This window comes from Dama dama, chromosome 24, assembly GCF_033118175.1.
Source record: "Dama dama isolate Ldn47 chromosome 24, ASM3311817v1, whole genome shotgun sequence".
In the NCBI taxonomy this organism is placed as follows: domain Eukaryota; kingdom Metazoa; phylum Chordata; class Mammalia; order Artiodactyla; family Cervidae; genus Dama; species Dama dama.
The window spans coordinates 27,447,665-27,461,393 of record NC_083704.1 but is presented as its reverse complement, the minus strand read 5'-3'; positions in this window follow the sequence as shown (position 1 = coordinate 27,461,393).

Genomic DNA, 13,729 nt, shown 5'->3' with positions numbered 1-13,729 from the left:
AACTGACAGCCTACCCACTAAATTCAAGAATAAGATAAGAATGGCCAGTCTCACCATTTCTATTCAACATAGTATAGCAATAAGATAAGACAAAGAAATGAAAGGTATTCAAATTGGAAGGAAAAAGGCAAAACTGTCACCATTTGCAGATGACATGGTACACTATGCAGAGAACCCTAAAGTATCCACACAAAAACTATTACAACTAATAAATGACTTCAGCACAGGAAACAATACACAAAAAGCTGATGCATTTCTTTACACTAACAATGAACTATCAGAAAGAGAAACTTAAAAAACAATTCCATTCAAAACTGTATCCAAAACAAAAACAAAATACATAGGAATAAACTTCACCAAGGAGGCAAAATACCTATATACTAAAGACTATAAAACATTGACAAAGTTGAAGATGATTCAAAGAAACGGAAAGACATCCATGCTCTTGGTTTAGAAGAGTTAATATTGTTAAAATGGCCATAGAACCCAAAGTAATCTACAGATTTCATGCAATCTCTATCAAAATACTCATGATATCTTTCATAGAACTAGAATGAATAAACCTACAATTTATATGAAACCAGAAAAGACACAGAATTGCCAAAGCAATCCTGAGGAGAAAGAACAAAGCTGGAGGCATAATTCCTCCAGGCTTTACACTATACTACAAAGCTACAGTAATCAAAACAGTATGATACTAGCACAAAAACAGGCATATAGATCAATGGAACATAATTGAGAGCCCAGAAATACACCCACACACCTATGGTCAAGTAATCTACAACAAAGGAGGTGAGAATATACCATGAAAAAAAGACAGTCTCTTCATCATTAGGAAAGCTGCATGTAAATCGAAGAAATAAGAGCACTCCCTCACATTAGATATAAAAATAAACTCAAAATAATTTAAAGACCTAAGTATAAGACATGACACCATAAGACTCTTAGAAGAGAATGTATGCAAAACACTCTTAAACACAAAACATGGCAACATTTTCTTAAGTCAATTTCCCAAGGCAAAATAAATAAAAGTGAAAATAAACGGGACCTAATTAAAAGCTTTTAGGCAGCAAAGGAAATCATTAATAAAACATAAAGACAGCCTACAAAATGGGAAGAAATATTTGCAAATGATGAGACCAATAAGGGGCTAAATTTCAAAAAATAAAAGCAACTCATACAACTCAATAACAAAGAAATAGGCAACCCAATCAAAAACAGTCAGAGGATCTAAATAGACATTTCTCCAAAGACATACAGATGGACAACAGGCACTTGAAAAGATGCTCAACATCACAAGTTATTAGAGAAATGCAAATCAGAAAAACAATGATGCATTACCTCACACTGATCAGAATTGCTATCATCAAAAAGTCTACAAAAAATATATTCTGGAGAGGGTATGGAGAAAGGGGAATCTTCCTATACTGTTGGTGGGAATGTAAATTGGTACAGCCACCATGGAAAACAGCACAGAGATTCCCTAAAAAAATAAAAATAGAGCTACCAGATGATCTAGCAGTTCCAATCCTGGGACTATATCCAGGAAAAACAAAAACTGTAAGTTGAAATGATACAGCCACCTTAGTGTTTATAGCAGCACTACTATTACAACAGCCAAGAAGTGGAAACAATCCAGGTGCCAAAGTGCCCATCACACCAAGGAAACCAGATCTGAAAGAGACACGTGCACCCCCAACGTTCATTGCAGCACTGTTTATAATAGCCAGGACATGGAAGCAACCTAGATGCCCATCAGCAGACGAATGGATAAGGAAGCTGTGGTACATATACACAATGCAATATTACTCAGCCATTAAAAAGAATACATCTGAATCAGTTCTAATGGATGGATGAAACTGGAGCCCATTATACAGAGTGAAGTAAGCCAGAAAGATAAACACCAATACAGTATACTAACGCATATATATGGAATTTAGAAAGATGGTAATGATAACCCTATATGCAAGACAGAAAAAGAGACACAGATGTACAGAACAGACTTTTGGACTCTATGGGAGAAGGCGAGGGTGGGATGATCTGAGAGAACAGCATCGAAACATGTATATTATCAAGTGCGAAACAGATCACCAGCCCAGGTGGGATGCATGAGACAAGTGCTCAGGGCTGGTGCACTGGGAAGACCCAGAGGGATGGGCTGGGGAGGGAGGTGGGAGGGGGGTTCAGGATGGGGAACACATGTAAATCCATGGCTGATTCATGTCAGTGTATGGCAAAAACCACTACAATAGTGTAAAGTAATTAGCCTCCAACTAATGAAAATAAATGAAAAAAACAAAAACAAAGTGTCCATCAATGGATGATTGGCTTAAGAAGATGTGACATGTATAAACACATATGCCATAAAAAGAAGAACAAAATTTTGCCATTTCCAGCAACATGGATGGACCTAGAAAATATTATATTAGTGAAGTAAATCAGAAAGAGAAAAACAAATTCTATATAATATCACTTATATATGAAATCTTATATACAAAATAGAAGGAGACTCACAGACACAGAAGACAAATTTATAATTACCAAAGGTTAGAGGGAGGAAGGGAGGGACAAATTAGGTGTACAGGATTAACAGATAAAACTACTATACATAAAACAGATAAGCAACAAGAATTTGCTGTGTGGCACAGGGAGTTATATTCAATAACCTGTAATTTTAATTCACCTACAGTGAAATATAATCTGAAAAAAAAAGAATCACTATGTTATATGCCATAAACTAATATAACACTGTAAATCAAGTATCCTTGAACTAAAAAAAAAAGAATGACTATGTTAGGTCATCTCAAAGAATTGCTAACTCTAAAAAGACCCACAATCCCAAACAGAGGATGGCCACACTTGCCAATATCAAGACCCAACAGGAACTCAAAGACTCAACCATAGAAATGTGAAAAGACAAAACCTTCTCTGACAAAGTTTGGGACTCTCTGGACGTAAGTGTCATTCTGCAAATAAAGGTTATTTAGGTCCCCAGGCCTAGATCAGCTGTTGGTACAAGGCTGGTAGAGGAAAAGCATGTTTGCCTCAGGAGTTTATTGCAGGCAAATTACCACTGGAAAATACTGCTGAGGAAAGTGCTGACCAAACAGCATCTATATTTACACAGTTAGATATTCATTAAAGCAGAAAATGCCCACTAAATTTAGACAGCTGCTAAGTGCCAGATTCAAGAACAGACCAATACAGAAATGTTGGTTCAAATTCAGGGATAAGTTGGGTTCCATGGCAATAGCTTTTCCAAGGTGATCCTGACTATAACAATGTCAAGTATATCTCACATGCAGAAAGTTTTGTTTTTTCCTAGGCAACATAATGAGAAGGTCAGATGGTAGGAATCTGATCAAGAACAATAACCATTATGTCTGAACAGTGAGTTCACTTTTGACATTCCAATGCATCCCAATGAGGATAATCATTTAGTAGCTTACAGTCTGTATTATTTTGACATAAAATGTGACCTAATGGCATACACAACCCCACTTTATGAAAGAAGGTAGTTTTCTTTGTATAAAAACTAGTTGAACTAATTTGAGAACATGGAGAGATAAGGCAGGACTGGTGTATCTCCATTCTTATATAAGATAAGTTAGGCCCAAGGAGGTAGGTAACTTTTTCAAGGTTAAAAAATTAAGTGAGAAAGTTTCAAAGCCTAATTCATCAAACTCTTGTTACTCACATTGTGATTTGCAGTGCAGTTGCAGCAGTAGCATCTGCTTGCTTGTTAGAAATGCATAATTTCAGGCTCCAAGCCAGATCTGTTGAAACTTATTCCACATCGTAAACAGAGCCACGGTGGTATGTATACATTAAATGATGTGTATGTTTGAGAAGTGCTGTACCAAACAATGTGGTCTCCCTAATGCAGTCAAGTTCTTATTGTTCTGAAGACAGTTTGAGAAGAAGGACTGAGGAAAAGAATATTCATTTGAGAGACAAGAGGAGAAGTGGTAGAAATGTATCATTTGGAAAGCTCTAGATGCTTTCAGAAGGATGCTGAAAGATAGGAGACAAAGTGAATTATGGGAGACTTGGACCCTGAGAGTACCACTATCTCTGAAGCAAATAAGAAGAAAATTCTGGAGCTGGAAGAGGAAAGAAAAATTGAAGGACGGGACTAAAAGTAAATGTCCTTTTCTTTTCAGTTTCCTCTAACAATAGGTCTGTATAGAATATAAATGCATTCCAATACTAGCCTTTAAGAAAAAACTAATAAGAGAGGTGAATACCTATGCCTACTTATTTATAATCCAAGTCACTCCAAAACACAATCAATCAGCTTTTTTCTGGGACTTGTAACTGATATTTGTAATGATGACCCTATAGCACCTAAAACCCAGAGAGGAATTTATCCGACTTCAGTGTTCAGTGTAATTTCAGTTCTGAGCAAGTTTTACTTCATTCTATTCTTGAAAAACAGATAGTTAATATGTGATGGCTTCATTTATTTTTAGCTTGTTAAAATCCTAAAAGTTGAATTACTCCCATACCTATCCTCAACGTATGAGGTAAGTAATGTCTGAAAGCTCCAGATATCTCTCTGCTCATTCCTGAGTCCCAGAACTGAGAAGAATGCTTGGCATCGAATAAGTACTCAGGAAACATTTGCAGAATGAATGAGTAAATTCCTGGCAAGTGGTCTTCCTTCCAACTTCTCCTGAACTGGAAACTCAGAGCTAAGTTACTTAGTAGGAAGGTATGTTTATTAGATAGTCTTTCCTGGTGCTGCTGCTGCTAAGTCACTTCAGTCGTGTCCGGCTCTGTGCGACCCCATGGACTGCAGCCTACCAGGCTCCTCCGTCCATGGGATTTTCCAGGCAAGAGTACTGGAGTGCGGTGCCATTGCCTTCTCCGAGTCTTTCCTGACACTCCACCAAATTCTACTTTCCTGCAATTCACATCCAATCACTTTGATTCCGAAAAGAGCAATTCTGTATCTTCTTCTATATGACTATCCCTCAGTTATAAGTAAGTACAGTGTTCTTCCAATCTACACATATATTACTTTGGGATTATTTTCATTTCTGTACATAATGCATTTGACTCATGATATATATGAAGGTCACAATCAACTTTAGCCACAAGTCCTCTATGTCTTCTTTATAACTGCATCAACTAATTGATAGAATTCATATTCAAATCACAATCAAGGAGTTTGGGGGAGGTTGGGTTTCATGAGGAATAGGTTCTATTTGTTCTGTATATAAGACAATGGGGGTAGAGGACAAGGATGAATCATCAATGGAAAAATATTTTAAGATTTTTATCATAAAAGGCTGCCTAGCCCATTCACCTCTCCTTTCTCCTCCTACTCCTTCAGGTACAGTTAAAAAGAACCTCACTGATTCCAGTTCTCTGAGTTCAGTTTTCAGGGAGGCATATTATGATTGATTTCATCATGGACTAACAAAAAAGAAAAATCTACTGCCTCTCCCCATGGTGTCAACTTGGTCTCACCCTAGTTCAGTTCAGTTCTGTTCAGTTACTCAGTTGTCTCTGACTCTTTGCGACCCCATGGTCTGCAGCATACCGGGCTTCCCTGTCCATCACCAACTCCCAGAGCCAAGTCAAACTCATGTCCATCCCATTGGTGATGTCATCCAACCATCTCATCCTTTGTCATCCCCTTTTCCTCCCGCTTTCAATCTTTCCCAGCATCAGGGTCTTTTCCAATGAGTCGGTTCTTCGCATCAGGTGGCCAAAGTAATGGAGTTTCAGCTTCAGCATCAGTCTTTCCAATGAATATTCAGGACTGATTTCCTTTAGAATGGACTGGTCAGATCTCCTTGCAGTCCAAGGGACTCTCAAGAGTCTTCTCCAACACTACAGTTCAAAAGGATCAATTCTTCAGTGCTCAGCTTTCTTTATAGTCCAACTCTCACATCCATACATGGCTACTGGAAAAACCATAGCCTTGACTAGACGGACATTTGTTAACAAAGTAATGTCTCTGCTTTTTAACATGCAGAGGGTTGGTCAAACTTTTCTTCCAAGGAGCAAGTGTCTTTTAACCTCATGGCTGCAGTCACCATCTGACTGATGGTGATTTTGGAGCCCCCCAAAAATAAAGTTAGCCACTGTTTCCACTGTCTCCCCATCTATTTGCCATGAAGTGATGGGACCAGATGCCATGATCTTAGTTTTCTGAGTCTTCATTTATTCCAGCAGACAGGTACTTGACCTTTGTAGGTCCATAAAACACTTAGCATTTGCCTAACAACTCCAGCAAAGGCATTTCACTTAAGGACCTGAGCACTGTGAGAGAAAAGAGAATCACAAGTGTGCTCTGGGGGATTTCAAAACAAATCTGTGAAAAAGTGGAGGAGGATGAAAAGGGGAAAGAAAAAGGCAGGGGAGGGAGGGAAGTGGTGAAAAGAGCAGAAATAAATAGATACAATGGGAATGGAGAGGGGAGTGAAAGTAGGGAGGTTTAAGAGAGTAATGAAGAGGTGAAGGAAAAGGAGGTAAGTCTGAGGAAAGGATGGAGAGTGATGACATCTCCTGTAGAGACAGGGGAGGCATATAGCTTATGGCTATTTTACTTTCTTACTGTGGCACTCACAAATTACCTAATCTGGAGCCCAATTTAAAAAAAACAAAAAAACAGTCATCTCCAAGGATGGAGGGGATGGTGAATGGAGAAATCTGTACCATTTTCCAACCTTCTGCATGTAATCAACACTGTCAGAGAATGAATAAGTGGATTAGGAAAATTCATAGTCCTAAACAGCACTGACTATTGGAAGATCAGAAATCAAGATCCACATAAATCATCAATCTAACCTTTCATTTTATAGGTAAGGACTTAGAGAATGGAAGTTTCTCTATTCAGCTGGCCCCTGATTGGTACCAGAGTTGAGATAATAAATGCCTCAGCAGAAACACTATTTGTTGTCAGAATTTACAGTCTTTTCCTAGCTGATTTGAAAATGACAAAAGTTATAGTCCAAACCTACATAAAAATTCCTTTAGAAAATAAACTATGGCCACATATTGTGACTAACTTATTGCTCTGTGGAACTAGATGCTCCCCTCTAACAGTTGTGATAGAGCACATAGATAAAAAGAACCAGCACCACCATCCCTTTTTCCTGTATTCCTAAGTCTGCAGAATTATCACATCAAATGAGGACCCAAATCAGAGGGGGAAATAGTCCTATAAAAAGCAGTAATTTCCCCTTCCCTGATCTTAAGTTAGCCAGCTAACTGTTAGGCCTTCTAAATATGATGCCTCAGCAGGAATCAGCTAATCATACTTTTTTTTTTCCACCTCAAGATAAGCAGCTCTGCACTACGCTAGGAAATCTCACTCAGCTCTATTCAGGGAAATTGAGGTCAGATGAAATATAAACCTCCTTTAGCACATTAAAAAAATTTTTTTTAACTAAGTTTAATCACAAGGTTTAATACCAGTATTTCCACATGCAGGTATAGCTCCTACCCACACCTCTAAACAAACATTTCTTTTAATCTAATCTGAAATCTCCAAATGCCAAATTAAATTCCACCCTAGCTAATCAGGCAGAGAAAGCCGGCTGTTGAGACAAGGGATGAAATAAATATCTTTCTCTAAAGTCATAATCATTTGCGGAATTTCTCACCCAAAAGATGGGGGTTGATTTCTATTGACAATTTTGATGTAGTGATAAGCAGTGTTTCACAGACTGTTTTTACATAAGTTCTCTGCTTCAATTTAGTTACTGGAAATGCAAGTACTAATAGTTTTCTGGGTCAGAGTGCTTAGGCAGGTGAACTATTTCCCAGAATCATTAGAAAACTCTACCTTACAGGAAGCCATCTTATGTGCAAGGGATAAGTACATGCATGCTTTCTTACAAAAAAAAAAAAAAACTAGAGCAGAGGTGAGCCAATTATTTCCTGTAAAGGAACAAACAGTAAATAGTTTAGCTTGTGAGGTTCATACACTTGTCACTGCAACTTCTTAACTCCGTCACTGTAACTTGAAAGCAGCCACAAGGTATAAAAAAATGCACATGCCTGTGTTCTAATAAATCTTTATTTATAAACACAGGCAATGGGCCAAATTTGGTCTGCAGACTGGGTCATCAATCCTTGGCTGAAAGGTTAGCAACTTCTCAAACTAGATCTCTAGAGACCTACTGAGTAGAAATTGCAAAATCTCATGTTTGGAAGGACTTTCACATAGGAATCGTTATCAACTGTGCATTTACTTACTCAAATTCAACTTCATATGTTCTAAGTTCAAAAAAAGAGATAGAAAGAGAAAAACAATTAACAATTTAAACACTGTAGACAATTAACCTATCATTGCATTTAGTTTAACCTATGACTGGTGAGGAAGAAAGATCTAAGGGAAGAGGAGAGAAATGTCATGCTTCCTTATCTCTCACCTTTCCTGATTCTGACCCCTCTGAAGTTCCTAAGGAATTCTGAAACTCTCCAGAGCTTTCATCACATGAGCACATTGCCCTACAGAGCAATGTCTTAGCTATATCATTTAAAGATACTCTTACTTTCTTACTATGCCACTCACAAATTACCTAAACTGGAGCTCAACTTAAAAAAAAAAAAAAAAAAAAACAGCAGTCATCTCCAAGGATGGAGGGGAAAGAGAAGCAATGAATCTGCTGAGAGAGTTTGAGGCTCTCTATAATGGTGTCTTCATAATGGATTTCCAAGGGTTACTATAATGAACAATCTTAAAATCTACCTGTGCTGCTGTGCTATGCTCAGTCGCCAAGTCATGTCTGACTCTGCAACCCCATAGACTGTAACCCACCAGGCTCCTCTGTTCATGGGATTGCCCAGGCAAGAATACTGGCATAGGTTGCCATTTCCTCCTCTAGGGGATCATTCTGACCCAGGGATCAAATCCATGTCTCCTACGTCTCCTGCATTGGCAGGCGGATTATTTACCACTGAGACATCTGGGAAGTCCTCAGAAAATCCACCTCAGCATAAAATAAAATGGCAGTATACCTACCCCAGCCCTATTCAATTCTTGTAATCCCTCAACCCCATCCCCACACAGCTCACTGAGCCTGTTAGATATGATGAGCCTGGTAGATATGATGAAATATCTACCACAATAGGAAACTAATGACTTCTGGAGGTGACACATTCCTTCCTGAACCACTCCATTAAGAATTTCTTCCTCAGATTGAGTTAATCTATCTATCTCCCATAAGCTTTGTAGCTACTATGGATAATCGCCAAACAGGAAGCAACTGTCCCCACTTGACACCATTGAAATCTATGGTCATATACAACCATTTTGAAATTTTATTAACTTTGCAATTTTGGGTGAGGAAGACTGGGTGGTTCTCACATATGGGGTCGCTTCCTTGCCTGTAGGTTTGCTGTCCTACTTGGTGCCAAGAGGCAAAGCAAAGTAGTGATGGATAGAGTCCAATAGAGTTTTGCCTGCTTCAGCTGATGATCCATTTGAACCATGTGTCTATTTGCTCTGCCTATGAGAAACATCACTTCAGGAGGCTCATATTTATAACAGTAGATTTTAACTGGATATCTTAGACATTAAAATTTAGCCTCTAGAGATTTGGTATACTGATTTGTACTTTTAAAAAACCACTTCTGTGCATTTCACTGCTGAACAAAAATACATAGATTAGGAATTACTCATAATTATCTCAACTTTATTTTCAATAAGAAAAGGAAGCAATGGTGATACCAGTCCTCTATACCCAGTGAAAAGATGCACTTGGACTAGAATAGGACAACTCTAGGCATAATTTACCTTCTCATATAAGCATGCTAGGTTCTATCATGTCACCCTCAAAATTCTCCTCTACTTGCTAGGTAGTTTCCAAAACCCTGCTTATGGGAAACAATGCCTTTTGTTCCCTAGTTCAAGAATTAGCATGATTAAAAAGGAATCATTTATGATATAAATGTCACATAAATATATAAATAGCTCATATGATTCCTGATACCAGGCTATGGGCCATAAAAGTGAACAAAGATTAGGATCATACAGAAGCACTAAATTAGGCACTGCAAGGAACAAAGACTAGAAGAATCTGGATATTTAAAATAAACTTAAACTTATTTAAAAACTTGCCTGGGACAAATCAGTGGGAGATGGAAAAGGAAGAAAGGGCTTGATCCCAGAAGGCATTTGGTCATTTGTCGGATGTTCTGGAAAGGTAGTCCAGTTTCTAAACCAGAAGGGACAGTATATGGATCCACTCCATAACCCACTGCAGAGATGGGTTTCAACACAGACCACTTTTACATCTGTAAACCAAACTGCCTACACCTCACTGGGCCAGTGGTTCATGTGGCCCATAGTCATCCTAAATCCAGTATCAGTGGTGATTCTGCTGGTCCCCATTCCCTCACTCAAAATCTCAGAAATTCAGCTCCAGAAGCACTGTTGAGTAATGTCACTGCTGCTCATGGATTCATGAGTATACAGAAGAAATATTTCTAGAATTATCTCTCCCTGACAACTGCTCTAGTTTCTGCAGCTTACCTTTTCCTTAGATATACATAAAACAGTGTCAGTTTATAATCCCCACCAACACAATGAAAGCTAGTTGTATGGCATAAACTAAGCAAAAACCTAGTCCTTCACCAAAGTCTGGTCTTCTGAATACACCAAACAAGCTTTCAGGGCTCTGTTAGGTTACTTCCACAATCACAGTTGATCCTCACAACTATGGTGGGAGACAAAGAGGTCAAATTCCATCCTCATCTCACTACCAAGGAAATTGGAGCTTAGGTTAAGACACTCACCCAAGGAATCAGATCTGACTTGACAATCTAGCCAATAATCCATCCATTCATTTCTTCAACTTGTCATCTTTCATTTCACTCAGGAAGAAGTGATTTTCTTTATCCAAAATATTTTTTAATCAATAGATTCTCTTCATAGTCTTATATCATAATATTTTACCTCAGGGTCACTTTCTCAGAATCATTTGCATCACTATATGAATTGGAGAGCAAGCATTGACTGGTGAATGTCCTGCTCTAATTGGCCTATGTACCTTCTCGTCCCAGAGCTCTACCCTCTAATCATCAAGAGGATTTATATTGTTTCCGTTATTGTTCTGCTTATCTCTATATACTTCTATCTATATTCCCTTTTGCAACATGAGGCAATCCAGATTTTAAGTTCTTGCTACATAAGTGAGACAGAAAGGCATCTATTAGCAATTACTTCTATCACAACACACTGAGGCTCTGCACCCTGTCATCAAGCCAAAAGCTATTTAGCTTCTGGGCACCAAGCCCATTTGAATGATATTTCTATACTTAGGTCATGCATCTAATACTGTATTCTGCATTTACACCTTCTGGGTCTGATAGCCCTGCTCAATACCTGGAGCAGGGAAGTTGAACATATTACAGGAAAGCATTGATTTTTATTTAAGCTAGTACCCTAATTGCTAGACAACCCAGGAGAATCCAATCCAATTAAGTTCAATTCAGACAGCACCTGCTCTGTGCCAGGCATTGCACTAGGTATCCTTCACAATTACTAAGAAGCCAAAAAACACAGTCTCTACCTTCAAGGATCTTCTTATGGTCTTAGATGTTGACATGAATAATCACATATATCCAAGGAAGAATGTGGTAAGTTACAATATATAAATAAAGCTTTTGAATAGTAGTGAAGAAAAACTGAAAAATGTGGAATGTTTTACAAAACTGCAAACTCATCACCTTAGGACCCTTTGCTGTCACTCTAAATGAGTAAAGTTATTATTTAGCCCAAGTGGGAAACTTGAAGGGGAAAGAATACCCAGGATGGATCAAAAACTTATAAAAGTCTGATGCAAAGTCACTTGGTATTGAACTATGCAGCAGTCTGTAAAATTCTCTGTGTACCTCTACACCAAGGACATGTATGCCACTTTCCTTCCAGTAGATTGCCAGGATTTCCAGGTCACTGCACATGAGCACACTGAACAGAAAAGGAACAAAAACACTCAAATAATCAATTCTCCCTCCTTGTTTTCATCATACCAAAAGCAATGTCAGTCTTCTTCCTGTCTTTTTTAGTATTCTTTTTCATGTGGATTCTCATTGAAGAAAGGAAGGAACAAAAGGAAGAAAGAAGGGAGGGATGGAGAGAGGGAGGAAGGAGAGAGAGAGACAGGATGGGCAGGGAGGGAGGGGAAAGAAAAGACAGAAGTTTATAAAGACTTTTTAAAAATCTATCTTGCGACCTATGAACCTCTTGAAGACCTATTCTAGGATCATCCTTCAATTTGTTTGGTGACAGTTTGGTTTTCCTGCATCAGCATCCTGGGATACTTTTCCTGGAACCACTTTCTCAGACACATCTTTCAGTTCCTTTGTATGGAAGGAAATTGAGGCCTAAGGAATATATGTGCCCTGCTTGAGGTCTAAACTCAAGCAGAGCTGAAACAAGAGCCTTGGTTTCTTGACTCCCAGTCCATACTCTTTCAACTCTTCCACATCACATCATGAACGGAAATCAATATGCATGTTGGGTTTAATATTTTTTCTTAATTTCTAATATCAGTCTTTTAATAGATAGCCATCATTATATATTTTTCTAAGAATTGCCTTCTAAAGAGGTGAATGGCATGTTTTATCCATTTCTGAGACAATTCTGCCATGGAACACACAGAAGCCAGTACTGAGAATCACTTGTGGGAAGCCAAATAAAAAGTCAGAAAACTGTCAGAACCACTACTTGTGTGGCAAATAGAGCTTGATGGTAGCAGTGGCAAGTCAAACAAAACAACTCTGCTCATTTCTTCATGCAGGAACCACAGTAAAAAGGTCAAAGAAGCAAGTTGTGGGATTTGGCTTGCATTTTTCTGAGAATGACAAGACAGTCTCTTGTTACATATTTTTTAGGTTTAGGGAAAAGGCTAAGTGGGCATCTGATCATCACTTGCTTCTCTGAAATCCCAGCATGAAGTACAGTATTCCAACTATGGAGGACCACAATCTTTCACAGGAGAATTTAATATGCTCACAAAGGTTTAGTACTACCTCGGACACTTCGCAGTGACTACTATCTAATACACAGAGCCTCTACTTTAAGGAGTTTACCATGTAGCAGACTATATGCCTTCAATAAGACAAGAACTAAGAAGCTGAATTAATTTTGTTTTTATTTAAAGGTTTCCATTTCCAAATATGATCACAACCACCATATGACAGATTTTGGACAAAATCTCTATTATTACTGTCCCCGGAGAAGGCAATGGCACCCCACTCCAGTACTCTTGCCTGGAAACTCCCATGGACAGAGGAGCCTGGTGGGCTGCAGTCCATGGGGTTGCCAAGAGTCAGACATGACTGAGCAACTTCACTTTCACTTTTCACTTTCATGCATTGGAGAAGGAAATGGCAACCCATTCCATTGCCTGAAGAATCCCAGGGATGGGGGAGCCTGGTGGGCTGCCGTCTATGGGGTCACACAGAGTCAGACACGACTGAAGCGATTTAGCAGCAGCAGCAGCAGCATTACTGTCCCAGTTCAGTTCAGTTTAGTCACTCAGTCATGTCCGACTCTCTGCGACCCCATGGACTGCAGCACACCAGGCCTCCCTGTCCATTACCAACTCCTGAAGTACACTCACGTCCATTGAGTCGGTGATACCATCCAAACATCTCATCCTCTGTCGTCCCCTTCTCCTCCTGCCCTCAATCTTTCCCAGGATCAGGGTCTTTTCCAATGAGTCAGTTCTTGGCATCAGGTGGCCAAAATATTGGAGTTTCA